Genomic DNA, 15,971 nt, shown 5'->3' with positions numbered 1-15,971 from the left:
CATTCTCCACACGTAAGGTACTTTAGCGCCCTAGTCTCTATCCTATTTGTAGCTGCAGAACAAAACTGCTCGGAGTTGTAAATATTCTTCCAAAACGTGTTTCTGTTTCCAAAATGTACCTATCCATATACACCCATAGCTTAAATTTTTAATAGTTTTGGAACAAACATGAACCGAAGCATAGAGACGCCCATTTCTTTGATTTGTGTAGGATCTTATATCATGCCTAGATCTTATATCCTGCTGAAAAATATACTAAGTTATCTGTGCAATCAGTTATGCCATGAAACGAGACTTCTCAGACAGAAGGGACATAGACCGCAAGGCATATCGGCGCCAACTAGGAGCAGTGTCAAATTCCTGACAACTGTACAGAAGAAAACCAATTGTCGGAAAGAAAGTATAAAACACGTCCCTTTCTATGTTATCGATCCCAAGTGGGCTGTAGCATACGGTAACCATAATGAAGCTTTTGCCCCACAGAGTGTGAATCCTTGATTATCAGAAGATACGTCTTTCCCTTGAAAATGTATGACTTTGACAGTCAGCGGAAGTATTTAAGCTGCTGCAGGAGGTCAATAAAATGAAATTTTGATTGTGCTCTATGCATACCATACCGACAAGTACCACTCGAGGAGTAAGCTCTCCCTCATACGTCTCTGATTAAAGTGGCCCTCTGTCAGTTACGACCACCTTATCACCTCAAACTTCATAATCTCATTGGCTCTCCAGACTTTCTGACAGCCACCTACTACGTTTGCCTTCTCTAGGAATACACTCCGTTGCCTTAAGGAAAACTCGGTTGTCTTCGCCTCGAATTACATCCCCTACACATGCCCATTTCTTCTTGATTTCGAATACGGTATCATTAAGTCCTGTTTGTTCCCTGACCAAACCTGCTCTCTCTCTCTCTCCCTGTCTTTTGACCATACCACTATGATTTTCCTATCCATAGCGCACTGTGCTGCCCTCAAAAGTTCAAGAGTTTTCGTTAGCCTCCATGTGTCTTTGCAGATGCAAGGCAGAAATTTAAAATCAAATTTACCGCAGGGGCATGTGGAAGAGCCAGCAGCAGGTAAATAGGTATGTGGAGAAGAGCAACGAATGCATTCAAGTGTATGACTTCTCGTTCAACAAAAACTTCAAGGATAGAAAGCAGCTGTTGTTTGAAAATATTGCCGTTTTCTAACAAGTGCATTAACAAAATTAAGGCGCCACTCACCCTTTGCATTCAATTTTTTTCAGTCAAAGCTATACGTATTTTTCCAGGCAGTCAGTTATTCACATTTCCAACGAAAAACATTAGCGGTTATGTTTTAAAGGAATATGGCCGAAAACTCTTGCCAAGGATTACAATAATCGGCAGATGTGACGCCGTAAGAGCAGAGAAAGAGAGAAAAGTTTATTGGTTGTATATCTTGAACAAACAGCGCGAACAAAGACGAGCACAAAAGACTAGAAAGCGAACGACACAGCGCTGTTCGCGCTGTTTGTTCAAGATGCTTAACCAACTAGCCCGCCAAAACGTGTTAACGCAACTTATGGTTGTATATATATCCTCGATGAATGGGCCCCCTTTCCAGGGCTCCACTGGAGATTGCCATAGAAAAAAAAAGAAGGTAATCTGGTGATCTTACCATGTTTGTCAGATGAATATTGTAGAGATTGCGGAACAATGTATATTTTTGTCCAAGATGTTCAAGACGCAATTAACGCAGATAAAGAAACGATGTTATGACTAACAAAGCGTGCCTGCACTGGAATGTCGCTGAACATGCCAACATGGCCGCCGGTATGAGAGGTGTTCTTTGTGAGTGTGCTATCAAAAGTAAAAAGACACCCCACATGTTATATGAAGAGCTCTAAGTTCGTCTAAAGCAAAGAAATAACTTCTAGCACAATCTCCGAAAGGTTCCCAGTGACAACATTTGTGTAATTAATACTTGATAGGTTAAACAGCAAGGAATTAGTGCAGGTGACAATGCATCGAACGCCCGTAGAAATTCATTTTAGGTGACGTCGTTTCCTACATTTAATATGAAACATTGACAGAAAATTCAAACGGCAGGTACTATGCATGGGAATAGTTTAGATTGGTATTTTTAATGGGCGACAGCAACGAGACTCGTCTTTCCTGCCTACATAATGCCAATATTAGGAACACATAATTCCGAAAGTGTCTCATAGTAGTATCTATTATATCTTTAAAGATAAAAGTAGTCCATTTCTTTTCTAATCTGAAGTTTTCACTCATCTCAAAGCTTTCGGATTAATGTCGCGGATGAGCTCCAAGTACAGACCGCCCAGAACATATAAATGTTTAATCTCGAGGAAAGATAAGTACGCGATGAATTCACAGTCTTCAAGAGAAATGAGTACCTCCAAACTGGATTGCTCCTAAGAGAACGTTAAAAAAAAAAGAAGTTTCTGGCGCTTCAAAACAAATACCTAGAAAAGCATTAACCTGCCTTTTTTTTGGGACACTCCTGCCGCATGCGTTCAATGAAACTGAGGAGCTGGCACTCTTATGGTTGGGGCTGGTTGGCTGCAAAAGCATGCTTCCTCGCTCGACTGATAACTGACACCACCAGCCACGTGAGGTGACTCTTATCACGGCAGGCCCTAAAGCGGCAACTCCATGGACACATGCTCGCGTATGTGCGGAGCGCCTGCGCGCTGGGCGCCGCGCCGCAACGGGCGTCGAAAAAACGCATCCACCTCTATGCTCCTGGTGCTGACTCGTTGCCCTTCTCGAGCCGACCGAAAGAATTTCAAGCGTGAAGAAAGGGATTTGGGGGGCACTGAAAGACAACTTAAACCGCGAAGAAAAGTGTGGAGAACCTGAAAGAGCTTCAAGTCATGAAAAGAAAGTCCCCCGGAGCCCCGCGGTTCTCCTATTGTTGTGAACTAAACCCCGCTTCCGACGCGCGCAGCAAGCGTCTGACATGAACAAATATGTGCGCTCTGCGCGCGCTTTGCGCATGCGCAGACAAGATCCAGCGTATGCCCGTGCGCGTAGGCGCTCCGCCGGTGCGCTTAACGTGTCCATCGAGTCGGGGCTTAAGACTCCACACGTAGACTCAGACATGAGAGACATGAGCGTTCTGCTTTGACAATCAGGAGGGTCCAGTTGTTGACACATGTTGAAGGAAGGGACGCGGGACTTTAGACAGGGCGTGAGCATCTGGTCTGAGCATTTTTCTGCATCTTGTGCGAAGTCTCGCTTCTCTTCCTGTAACTATATTGAAGCTAACTTAACTATAGCTACTTATGCTTATATGTGCTGCTGCCTTTTGTGGTGATGCCGGCTCTCTCCGCTAGCGGCTAGCCATGGCTTCCATAGAAAGGAAGAACTCGTGTCAGGAGGGTTCCCATGTCAAGGTTTAGCCGCCAGATCGGCAAGGCAGGCGCCAAGCATGCAGAGACGTCGACGGTTCGGCATGAGGTGCAAATTATTCCCACAGTGCAGCACCATTCTTAACTTCTTTTACCTTTCCGCCCGCAGGTATTCGATATAATAATGAACCGTTTCTGAGCTTTTTCCGGCCTTGATCAGGGAGAAGACATAAGGCGCTAATATTACCACAACATTACCAATTGCGGTGCTTCCCACGGCGAGACGGTGAGTTGAAAGGCAAGCCGTCGGGACAGGACTGGAATCTTTTCAGCTTGCTTCTATCTTTCCTGCTTGCCGAACAGAGGCCGCGCAAACAGGAAGAATATAATTCTTAATCTGGATGAGTTATCGCTGGTGGAAGTTCTGCTTTTATGCTTGAAGTTCAGTCACTCGATCAGGGCGGTATATCAAATGATGTTATTTTGTACTCCCCTCGCCTTCCTGAGTGTGCGTTTTCCGGCCCATTAAGCAGAAGCTATCGAAGAGGGCAGCCGACTACAAGGCATGCGCAGCCATTGCCGACCTGCGGAGGCTGCAACCTGCAATTACGGACGCAGGTGCAGAATGTGAAGGGACAATGACTTCACCACGCCAATGCGCGGCTTGGTAAGCACAGGAAAACGCATGTATCTCGGTGGACGGTATACATGCGCTTGTATGACTGTAAGCATGCATGACGGTATACATGCAAAAACCAGCAAAACTGCGACCGCGGAATACGCCAAGAAGTGGAGCAGACCAGATGAACGCAGACTTCTGGTGGATGTTTTTTCGGAAAATGCCAATCATGGACTCCGTGAAAAACGTAGTACGGAAGGGAACCTTCACAAAATATAGTAAAAAATATTGCCTAAAATAGACCGAAGACAACTAAACAGTACCAAAATCTTTGCCGTACATGTCAGTCGAGTCCGCACTGACCCATGTTTCACGAGCGTATCAAGAATGACGTGAATTTATCTACCATTCTCGGAAGTCTGATTAGAACATGATAACCGAAATGGCGGTGAAGTTGACGCCGATAATAACGCTGAAACTCACGCTTAAAGTGAAGCTGAACGAAGAGCGTCCAATCGGATATTTTCCTTCGAATTTCATTCGAGCGCTTTATTTAGAACGAATTTTATTTACTGGAGCTTTTCCGGCAGTTCGAGTGGGACATAGAGCAACGCCGGCGTAGACTGAGCAGCTTCGCGAATTAACGCAAGAGACTACTACTTAGCACAAGAGACTAAAAGGTGGAGAACTACACGGTGCCCATTTATGCCATTTATGGGCATATATGAGGAGAAGGAGGAGGAGGAAACTTTATTAAAAGTAAGGTTAGTTGTGCGAGCTTATGGGTGGGGCCCTCATTCCAGGGCTCCAATGGCTTGCGCTGTCCTGCGGACCTGTTTATGAGGGCCCGTTGATCCTCCATGTTATCACTGCTCAGCAGCGCCTCGCACCGCTCAAAAAACGTGTTTTCCGTCTGTAGAGTGTTTAGTTTGGCCCCGCGTCCCCACGAAATGTGAAAGAGCGTAGGGCAGGCTTGGCGCCAGGGACATTTGTCGATGTATAATGTTCAGTTTATGAGATGTAGTCTGTGGAGGTTTGGAATTAAAGTTGTATTTGCTTCAGTGAGATGTTGTTTTCTAAAAGAGAACAAAGAACGAAAAAGAAATGAAGAAGAGACAACAAACCAGCCTAATAAACATTTCGAGGGCACTGAAGTCTGCTTCAGTGGAGAAATGAGAGAGCATTGCATTAGCTGCTGCTGCTTGTTTTGACTGCATCTCCATTTCGGCAACTTCTGGTTACATGTCAAACCACTTCATTATATCCGGTCGTGTTAGTTATATCTGATTTTTGGTTACGACATACGACACGAAGAACGGCTGAGTCAAAATATTAATACGAAATATGGCTTGTGAGGGAAAGAAAGGACGCAGTGACTCTCAAATCTCGATATCTCTGAGGAATTTGAACTTTCCCTTTTTGTATTAACAGCTTGTCGAGAGATATTCTGGGTCACAGCAGCACTTGTCTGTATGCGCAAAGCAATGTACCGAACGCAGATGTGTTTTCCTGTAAACGCATGAGAAGTTAACGATATCACCTTCGCGGCTCTATGACGGGTTTTCCAAGCATTGCATGACAAAATATTTCTTGGCTGTGCATTAGTGTCGGTATGCCGCTCTGGTATTCTACACAAAATGCAAACATATCTGAGTGCAGAGGCCTGGCACGTGCTAGAAAGAATAGTTTACTACTTGTTATGCTTTGCAAACCCGTCGTACTAGGCCAGCTGAGAACAGTTAGAAAATTGAGAGAATGTAATGCCTTTCTAACTGGCATCGGCAGCATCGAAGACACATGTATCTTCGATACTATCATTCGATACACTTTGTGTATCGATATCAGGTATACTTTGTCGAAAATCAAAGTATAGGAGTATCGGTACCCAAAATACATTTCTATTGTATCCAGTACATTAACGATACTCGATGTTAAAAAAAAAGAAGTGTGTAGCACACTTTGATACTGCTGCCGGTGGCGGTCGCTCGGCAGGTTGCGCACTGAAAGAAAGGAAGAAATAGCAAGAGACGCCGTCGGTGCCGTTGGCCCAGTGAGTCATCTTCCTTCCTGTATCGGTTGTTTGCCAGACTAATGAAATATGTGTTGCGCTTATGCACATCAGACGACAGAAGGGACCAGGAGACAGGTTCTCCGTAATGGTGTAAACGAAACCCCTTCACAAGTTCAGCTTTCTTTGGCGAAAAGTTTGAGAACTGAAAAATTCTAAGACACTATTATTGAAATATTGAAGATAATGGTAGATTCTTCTTATATAAAGCAAAACCTTTCTTTTAAAGTGTTTCGAGCAATCGCGCATTGAACAGTTAAGACTGCCTTAGAAAAAAAATGGGGAACGATTTGACGATAACAAAAATGTGAATAGAAAAAAAATACAAGACTGCCGTCGGGTTATCTGCGGATATTTTGATTGTTATTGTGAAATTTTACATTATATAAAAAAATCTGTTGATAAATGGTTTCCAGCTCACAAATGCTTTTGTCCAGAATTGCTGTCTATGCGGCTATTTCAAGCTTCGGTGGTTGCCAACACAACTTTCGCCTTCTTGCTCATAAGCTCTCACAACGTTTGTTGTCTGCTTTGCGACCACAGTAAAGGCTGCGCACATTCCGCACCCGGGTCAGTGGTGTCAGCAGCACAGGCAGCGTCGCATATGCTGACGCATTCCGCTCATCTGGAGAAGCAAAGCTTCAGCAAGCCGTATTTATCAAGATGCTTGAGTTAAACTATAGTTTCTCAACTATACCTCGAGAATTCTCGAGTGTACATGGCTGTGCTTCACTCTTACGCGTTGATAAAAATCCGGGCGACATTTATTCTCCGCCTTAAGAGTATGAGGCGATAGCGTCAGTGGGTCCCTTCAGCGGCCTGTGGTCCTCTTTGCTATCACTTCGCTGACATGGGCACTCTTTTTATCTTATTTTATTGTTTGTTTTACTATTCCTTGTATTTATTTTTATTTATTACAAGGGCTCTCTTCAGCCAAGTCGTACAAACGTTAAGAAGTCTATGATGTGAGGGAGGACGGAGACTGCAGTGATTAAATTGTATTGCTGTTTTGAAATGTAACACAACTGAAGAAGCTGGAATTCTCATTGTCAGCTAAGAGTACTGCAGTTGCGTAAGTGACCACCGTACTTGTACAGCACAGTATTCCAAGCCTGTAAAGGTAATAAAGGAAACAATGTTTATGATGATGAGTTTTTATGGCGCAAGAGCACCTTCGGCCAAATAGCGCCAATGCATAAGGGGGTGATAAACACCCATTTCCCAAGCAATCCACCCAAAAGAAGCCGAGCAGCAGGCAGGGGAATGCTTGTACCCATTGTATCACTGGTGGGTACCCGGCGACACTGGGGATCGTACCCCGCACCTCCCGCATGTGAGGCGGCTGCTCAAAACGACAAGGCGAACGCTGCGCTGAGGGAAAAAACAGAGTTATTCAATTTGCGAGGTGTAGCGCGCCCGGCTCACGTCTCTGGGAGCAGCGGTTCAACTCCCTTCTCGACCAGTTTTCTTTTAAACGAAGTGGCTTTTATTTGTTCAGAGGCACTACGTAATGGTGGCGGAATGCCGTGACGACTCTGCGGGTCAATGATAAATTCAGTAGCGACGTCAACATTGTTGTTCTGTGCGATCGTTGTGCAGTATATGAATTACCCGTGCGAGGTCATGCTGGTGCTACGTCACCAGCTTATTGACCAATACCGATTTTTCGACACGTCAACGACAACTACGGCAGTTTCTCCGGTGAAATGGAGCTTTAGCGCTTTCACGTTAAAAGCCACCTTCATAAAGCACAGCATGGGAACGTGTTCATCTGTACTTGTATGCAGAGCATTTTTTCACTTGCTTCGCTAAAGCAGGTCCGCATCGCGAAGCTCTTACGGACCAACGGTTTTGGGAAATGCTGTTGCGCATAAAAAAAAAAGTCCAAGAAACAGAGGTTAGCAAGATATGCTTGGCGTAATAAAGTACCTTTCGCCCTTGTATTTGTTGTTTTCCTTCTACTCTTTAGGGAAGAATGTGCAACAGAAAACGTCTGTTAAACGTAGTGCTGAGGAAGTAACTGTTCGGTTTTTTTAAGCGCACGGATCTTGCACCATCTAGCACAGGACAATGGTAGAGGCAACCGGTAAATAGTGCAGCAACAAAAGGAGAGCATACAGACCAGTTTTAAGTTTATTCGTGTGAAGTAAAGTGCTCGGAGACCAGTTTGCTTGAAGAACGCTAGCTTGAAAAAAGATTTTGTTACGCTGCTTATAGAAGTGATCGTTTGAACGTCACCATTTCTTCATTTTGAGTGTTAAAGTTTTAATGACACCAGCTACGCCCGCAGTGGAGCGTAAGGATACTGGTGAACTCTGTGCGGCCGAATTCAGTTAAGCCCTTTCAGAAAGCGCGCTGTATCCAATAAACCAAAATCACAGAAAAATTAGTTTTCTTAGCGAAAGCTACTTTGGCCACGAACTCCCAGTTTCGCCTTGCTCGCAATAACACTTTGCTCACATTCCCACCGTGGTCGCACCGCACCACGTGGCCAACCACGTGACTGCTCACGTGACCAACTGCATGACAAACCACTTGACAATAACTAGCCAGGCAACCAGACTAACCTGGACTTGTAATCAAGATTAACCAAGGCTAAACAAGCTATATCTTAGCTTTCACTACGTACATCCTGGCATATCCGAGCTAAGCCACTGCCAATTTTTCTGGGGAAAGGAAACACGGTCGCACTTTTCGAGGGACACGTCAGCATGGCAGTGAGGAAATTGAGGAAGGTAGGAATGAGAGAAGAAGTGACTGTGATTCACCTCACCCAGTATATACGGAGCGAAAGCCCTGTTAAACATGGTTAGACACGGTTTAGCTATGAAGTCGAGAGTTGGACGAAAACTCGTCTGTTCGGGGACAGTCATAATAAAAACTTAAAAGGAGGACGCCGACCAAAAGAAAAAACAAAAAACAACAAAATTACGTTTCGGGCTAAGCGTTATTGCGAAAGCTGAACGTTCGCTCCTCCAATCCAGGATACTTGAATGCAAAGAAAAGCTTAGAGCACTGAAAAATGAAGCCTTTTTCGCCCGCCGCCGCATAGAATTCCGCTACCCGAAGGAATTTCCTAGCATTCAGCTGCATGCCAATCATAAAGCAACCATGCTGTCTCGGTCCGCTGACCTTGCACACAATAACAAGTTACGTCATCTCCTTCCGCTCCCTTCAACTACAGAGAAAGCTGCGCCTTTAATGGTTGTCCATAACCTTTTTTCTTATAAACCCAACAGCGCCGAGCTTTCCGTTTTTAACCTGGGCCTAAAACTGGACCTACCCTGGATGCCAAAAAACTTGTGTGTTCCGTGGAAAACGCGGTTAACCAGGTTGAACCTTCGCGCCGAGATGAAGCAAGGACTCGTGTTGTCAGCGTCCTCTCCAAGTACCACCCGCAGCATCAGACGTCCCCACTGACCACTGAACAGCGTGAAGCTGTCAGGAGCCTTCGCAGTAACATGGATCTGGTTATACTTCCAGCAGACAGACAAAGGAAACACGACAGTTCTTCTGGACCGCAATGACTACATCAGCAGAATGCAAAGCCTACTGCAAGATGACGCCATCTACTCCCGTCTCGACAAGGACCCGACCGCAAAGGTGATGAAGCGCGCTTTACAAAAACTTCTTCCTGACGTGCTCAAATTCGTTCCTCCTTCCCACAAAGCACTTTACTTCAAACTGTTGTGGACGAATAGTTCCGCCCCCGCTCTCTACGGGCTTCCAAAGGTGCACAAACCTGGTATGCCGATTCGTCTCATCGTAGACTACAGTCGTTCTCCTCTTCACAGTTTATCCAGCTACCTTCACCGGATCCTCAGGCCACTTGTCGGTCTCGACTCAACGCACGTACGCAACTCGACTGACTTCATCAAGAAGATAACCGACGTATAACCGGACGATGACGAGCACATGGTTTCGTTTGACGTCAAGTCGCTTTTCACATGCGTTCCCATTGACCTCGCCGTACAACTGTGTTTTGCTGCCCTTGAAGCTGACAATTGTTTACCACAAAGGACCCCCATTGACATTCCAGATCTCCGCAGGCTCTTACAGTTCTGCCTGGGCAACACTTATTTCGTCTTCCAAGGCTCTTTTTACCGACAACTTCAGGGCACACCAATGGGCGCCTCTATCTCAGTGAATGTCGCGAATCTGACTATGGAATTTGTTGAGCGCCGTGCCCATGAAACTTTTCCATCACCGCCAAGAATTTTCCTTAGATATGTAGGTGACTGCTTCTGCCTCATTCGGAAAGATGTTTCGCTGACCTTTTCGTCCCATTTAAATTCCATTGAAGACGCGATTGATTTCACCGTCGAAGAAGAAATGAATGGCGTGTTGCCCTTCCTGGACGTATTGGTAAAACGAAACAGTGGAAAGCTATCATTCAGCGTTTACAGGAAACCCACCCACACAGGAAGATACCCTAACTTCAAATCTGTGCACCCGGCTAGTCAAAAAAAATCTGTTGCCACAACGTCGTTCAAACGCGCAGAATGCATAGGCAGTTTTCCTGAAGATCGGGCAGTCGACTTTGGTACTGTACGGCAAGAACTAACGCGCAGCGAGTACCCAGCTGCTTTTGTGGCATCCATTGAAAAGCAGTTATCTTGCCCGACACGGGAGACTCCCGGGTTGTCCCCTCTGAAACGTTCCGCTGTTCCCTACACACCCGGAATAAGCGAAGCCTTGGCGCGCATTCTGCGCACATTCCAAGTTCACGTTGGCCATGTCCCCACAAGGAAACTACAGCATGCGCTGGTTAACGTCAAAGACGTTCTCTCCAAAGAAAAGTACCCTGGCGTTGTTTACAGCATCCCGTGTTCCGATTGTGACAGCGTCTACATCGGCGAGACTGGTGATTTTAAAAGACGCCTAAAAGAACATTGTAATGATGTTAAAAACAAAAAAATGTGTACTCTAATGCTATCGCCGAACACTCCGTATCAACTGGCCACGATATTGACTGGGGTAGGGCACACGTGCTGGCAACTGAAAAAAATCCGTTCCGTTGCCTTCACCTCGAATCATTATTCATTCAAACGACTAATAGCACCTCAAACGCAACACTGGAAATCTAAATCCTGTATACGCACGCTCCCTGCGCCCTTTTTTCAAACATATTTAATCCTGATTCACTTCTTAATCCTTCTCATTGTGAACAAGGCTCCCGTACGGGAGCCGAAACGTCATTTTGTTGTTTGTTGTTTTTTCTTTTGGTTGGCGTCCTCCTTTTAAGTTTTTATTACAGTTTAGCTATGATCATCCTTCGTGTTTTCAAGACTTCAGCGAGAGGAAATTAGTTCAACGAGAGAAAATCACGTAATGCATGCATCACGTACCACAAGTGCAAGAGCCAGCGTCCGGATCGGCGGTCGGGGCAGAGGCGGACGTGATGGCTGTGTTGTCATTCTGACTTTTGCGCCCACGGTGATGCGTAACGGTGACAAGGCGGCGCACGTTGGAAGAGGATCACCGCATGCCGGTGCATATGCAAGCGGGAAATGAGGACGGCGGTTCTTTGCCCCTCATCCGTCAACTGGCTTGTCTGTGTCTGCTCCTGGGTCGCGCCATTCCCTTGACGCAACACGGTGTCAGAAGTGGGGTCAAGTTCGTAGGGGCGGTGCCGCGGCACTCGGCTGACAGCTGATTGCGCAATGGACACCCCCACGTCAACACCCGGCAGTGCGGCTGCCACGCTCTCCTCCGGGAAACTTCAACTTTTACCGGATATTCAGAGTCGCCAGAATGGATTCAGGAGTTCGACGACTACCGATACGCCACAGGTCTGAACCAAAGGCCAGAAGAAGTGAAAGTCCGGATGCTGCTGTACAGCGTAGGCAGGCTCGCCAGAGAAATTTTTTAAACTTCTGGTCTCTCGAAAGAAGAATCGAAAAATTACGAGACTGTCTACAGAAAGTTTTCTGTTCACTTCGTGGCAACAAAGAACGCTGTGTACGAAAGCGCCTGTTTCCACAGCAGGCAACAGGAGCCCGGGGAGACAGTCGACCAGTGCGTATCCGCTCTACATGTACTGGCTGACCGCTGCGATTTTCGCACCCTCCGGACTCATCTGGTACGGGACAGATTCGTCGTCTGGCTAGCAGATGCCGCACTGTCAGTCCCTCCAGATGGATTCCAGTCTCACCTTGGACACAGCGCTTGCAAAGGTTCGCCTCAAGGAGACTGTTCAGCGACAACACCGAGGACTACGCTACACCGAGGCGAAGTCCGAAGTTTGGGCTGTAGCTCGAAAGACGATGACGGGGCCTCGACTTACCGCAACAGAGACGTTCGCCAACCTACGCGATGCCCGGTGCAGAAGAGTCGGGAGGACTTGCAGCGATGCCGGTTTTGTGGACGCTCGTACCATCGTTCAAGTGCCCTGCTTGAACCGTGCGGTGTAACAGCTTTAGATCCAAAGAACACTTCGTGTGGTCTGCCTGAGCAACCCCTCCAACCATGACGTAGGCGTTTCCGCTCTACAGTCAGTGCCAGAAAGCTACTTTGCAGGAATGCTTAGTGCTTCGAAGGCTAAGTTTGTTCAAGTAACTATAAACGGAGAGCCGATTTTTGCTAAGGTCGGTTCCGGAGCGGAAGTCTCGGTCGTTCCGCTCGAATTTCCTGGAGTGCCTTCGCGGTTACAGCCGTCATGCACAGTATTAACGGGGTCAGGAGGTCAGCGACTCCCCTTGAAGGGGACTTTCGAGGCAGAAGTTGTCTGGCAACAGCAAGACACACAACAGATTCTGTATGAGGCAGAACCTGTACATACTGTTCTCTTGGGGCTACTAGCCATTGAGTCCGTTGATGTGGTGAAGTTTGTCGATGTCATGTCGGATAAAGTATTCGAAACCATGTACCCCAATTTTTCTCTTCTCTTGGCGCAATGCCAGGTGAATACACCATTCTGATGAAGGCGGGTGCTTCACCTTTCGCCGTAAGCACACCTCGTTGTGTTCCAATTCCGTTAAGAGAAGCCATGAAATCCGAACCACTCAAAATAGAACGAGAAGGAGTAATTAGAAAAGTTGCTGAGCCAACCAAATGGTGTGGCGGGCATCGTGCAAGTGCTCAAGCCGTTAGGCACAGTACGCATCTGCGTATATTTAACCCAGCTAAACCAGAGTTTGTTGCGGGAGATTTCGTGTTGCCGAAAGTTGGTGATGTGTTGGGCATTCTTGCAGGAGCATCATATTCACGCCTTTTGGTCACTACTGTTTCTGCCGGTTACCATTTGGGATAACTTCTGCCCCAGATTATTTTCAGAAGCGCTTGGGCGAAATTTTGGATGGTCTGCCCGGAGTTGTAAACCTCATAGATGACCTATTGATTTTTGTTTGGTTCATTAAAGAGAGAACACGATGAAAGCCTGCATGCAGTCCTAAGGAAGCTTGCTATACCCGGTGTCATACTCTATCGGGCTAAATGCTCTTTTGGCGCTTTCAAGGTAGCGTTCTTGGGATACGTTGTTGATTCGACCGGCATCAAACCGGACCCTGAGAAAGTACAAGCACTAAAAAAAAAAATGGATGCGCCGCCAGCGGTACCGGACGTGAGCAGGTTTCTCAGCAGGCTCAATTATTTGGGAAGGTGTGTTCCAAACCTAGCTGAACTATCTGAGCCGCTCCGTGAACTGCTGGTGAAGGGCAAAGAGTGGCATTGGGGCCCACCGCAGGAGAAAGCGTTGCTGCTTTGAAACAGCTAGTGTCGTCAGCAAAGTGTGTTGCAAAGTTCGATCCGTCGCTTCCCGCAGTCTTATCGGCTTGCGCATCGTCGTTTGGCATTGGAGCAGTGCTGTTTCAAGTGCAGGCAGATGAACAGAAACGGCCTGTTGCTTTTACCTCCCGTGCCTTGACGCCAACTGAGCAGAGCTACGCGCAAATTGAAAAAGAAGCGTTCACTGTTACTTGGGTAGGCGAACGCCTGGAATGTTACTTAAGAGGGCTTGAATTCGAGTTTGAAACTGATCGCCGGCCCCTCTTTGCTATTTTATGAATATCGCCAACAGACGTGTTACTGCCGAGAATCCAAACGTTTCGTATGAGGCTTATGAGGTTTTCCTTCACCATTGTCTATGTCCCTGCAAAACAGATCATCACTGCTGATGCTTTTCCTCGGGCAGCTTTTAAAGAAGCCAGTCTGGTGTGGGTCCAGTTGTAAACTGATGAGGTTTTAAGTTCCGTTCAAGGCTACGTCAGTGAAGTTACGTCGTCATCCCATCTAGATAAGGTGCGGTTGGCGCAACAAGGTGATGCTACTTGCCAGCAGCTACTGCTCTAGTGCAGGCATGGTTGGCCGTGTTTCGAAAATGCCAACAGTTGGTTGAGGCGTCTTTGGTCACACCGAGCACACCTTACAGAATATGACGGGGTGCTTTCGTATGACCAGCGCCTAGTCATCCCTCAGGGGATAAGAGCTGAAGTTCTGAGAGCGTTGCATGAAGGCCATCAAGGGATCGTAAGATGTTGCGCTCGAGCTCGCAAATCTGACTGGTGGATAGGGCATAGATCAGAGTTGATTTTGGAGGTCAATAACCGCTTAGAGTGCGCCAAACTGAGGGTACAAATTGCAGAACCAATAATTCTGTCGAAGTCTCCATCTTTTCTATGGCAAAAACTAGGAGCGGACCTGTTTTATTTCAACCAGAGGCATTATCTCGCGGCTGTGGAATTCTTTTCGTGCTTTCCGGAGGTTGTTTTCTCAGAGTTGTCCAATTTTACCGCTGTTATATACAGCTGAAAATCTTTTTTGCAGGGCATGGCATACTTGAAACATTTGTGACCGATAACAGGAGCCAATTTTCGTCACAAGAATTCTAGGAATGTTGAACCCCGTACGGCTTCACACACGTTACGCTAAGCACCAGGAGTCCACAACCTAACAGCGCAGCGGAGCGCACAGTTAAAACCATCAAAAGATTGTTAGAAAAGCCAGCAGATCCATACTTGGCGCTGATGGCATACAGGAGCACTCCAGGTCTCGTGGGCAAAACTCGTGCCGAACTACTCCTAAACAGACGTTTGCGCTCAACATTACGGTTGAAACCTTCAAAACCAAGAAACCTAAGTCTTTGTCAGAAGAGACGAAACAGTCATAGAAAAGCAGCGGCGCAACTGGGACAGCCACCACGCGGCTAGAGAGCTGACGCACTTGGAAGCCGGAAATCGGGCGAGGGTCAAAGATAGCCGGGTCAGAGCAACTTTTTAAAGCCGGGCTTCTCGGCCGCGCTCCTACGTCGTCAAGACAGACCCGGGACTGGAACTGGAGTGGAACCGCGGCGTGCATTGATCCTGTATAGGTCAAAACTAGAGGAGAACTACGACCCCTCGTGTGAAATCTCTGAGCTTCCAGGAACACTGCAAGCTGTAGAGCCGCCAAGAGTAAGCAGAGTGCCAGGGGAAACTTCCGAGACGGAACATTCAGTCCCTACTACTAATCCATCCTCCTCTTCTACTGCTGCTCAGGCTGCACCAGACAATAGTAGAACATCTGGGGCTTATGTCACTCGTTATGGCCGCGAAGAAGCTGAAACGTTTGGAAACGCTTAACCCGCGACCTCCTCAGAAATCACGAAGATTTCTTAATCTAGCATATTTTATCACACACTTCATTAATACTGTTGATATCAATGTTATAAGCATCGACGATAGTGTATTGAGTATCTGTACAGGTGTTTTAAGTATCGACGATACTGTATATTGAGTATCTGTACCGGTATCTGTTTCGGTATCGGAAATAAAATTTTTAAGGGAGTCGTTTGGTATCGACCATTCTTTTGTGAAGAATCATGCAAAGGCATGCTAACGCAATCCTCAGAATGATTTGTTATTTACAGAGTGACTGTAGCAGACTGCTTGTGCATTTGGGACCGCAAAGTTATTAAAATTCTTGTCTGTAAAAATCTCGCTCATACAGGTTCATCAAATCGAAAGCACCTGC

This window comes from Amblyomma americanum, chromosome 4 (genome assembly GCF_052857255.1).
Source record: "Amblyomma americanum isolate KBUSLIRL-KWMA chromosome 4, ASM5285725v1, whole genome shotgun sequence".
Classification (NCBI taxonomy): domain Eukaryota; kingdom Metazoa; phylum Arthropoda; class Arachnida; order Ixodida; family Ixodidae; genus Amblyomma; species Amblyomma americanum.
Note: the sequence above shows the minus strand (reverse complement) of the source record.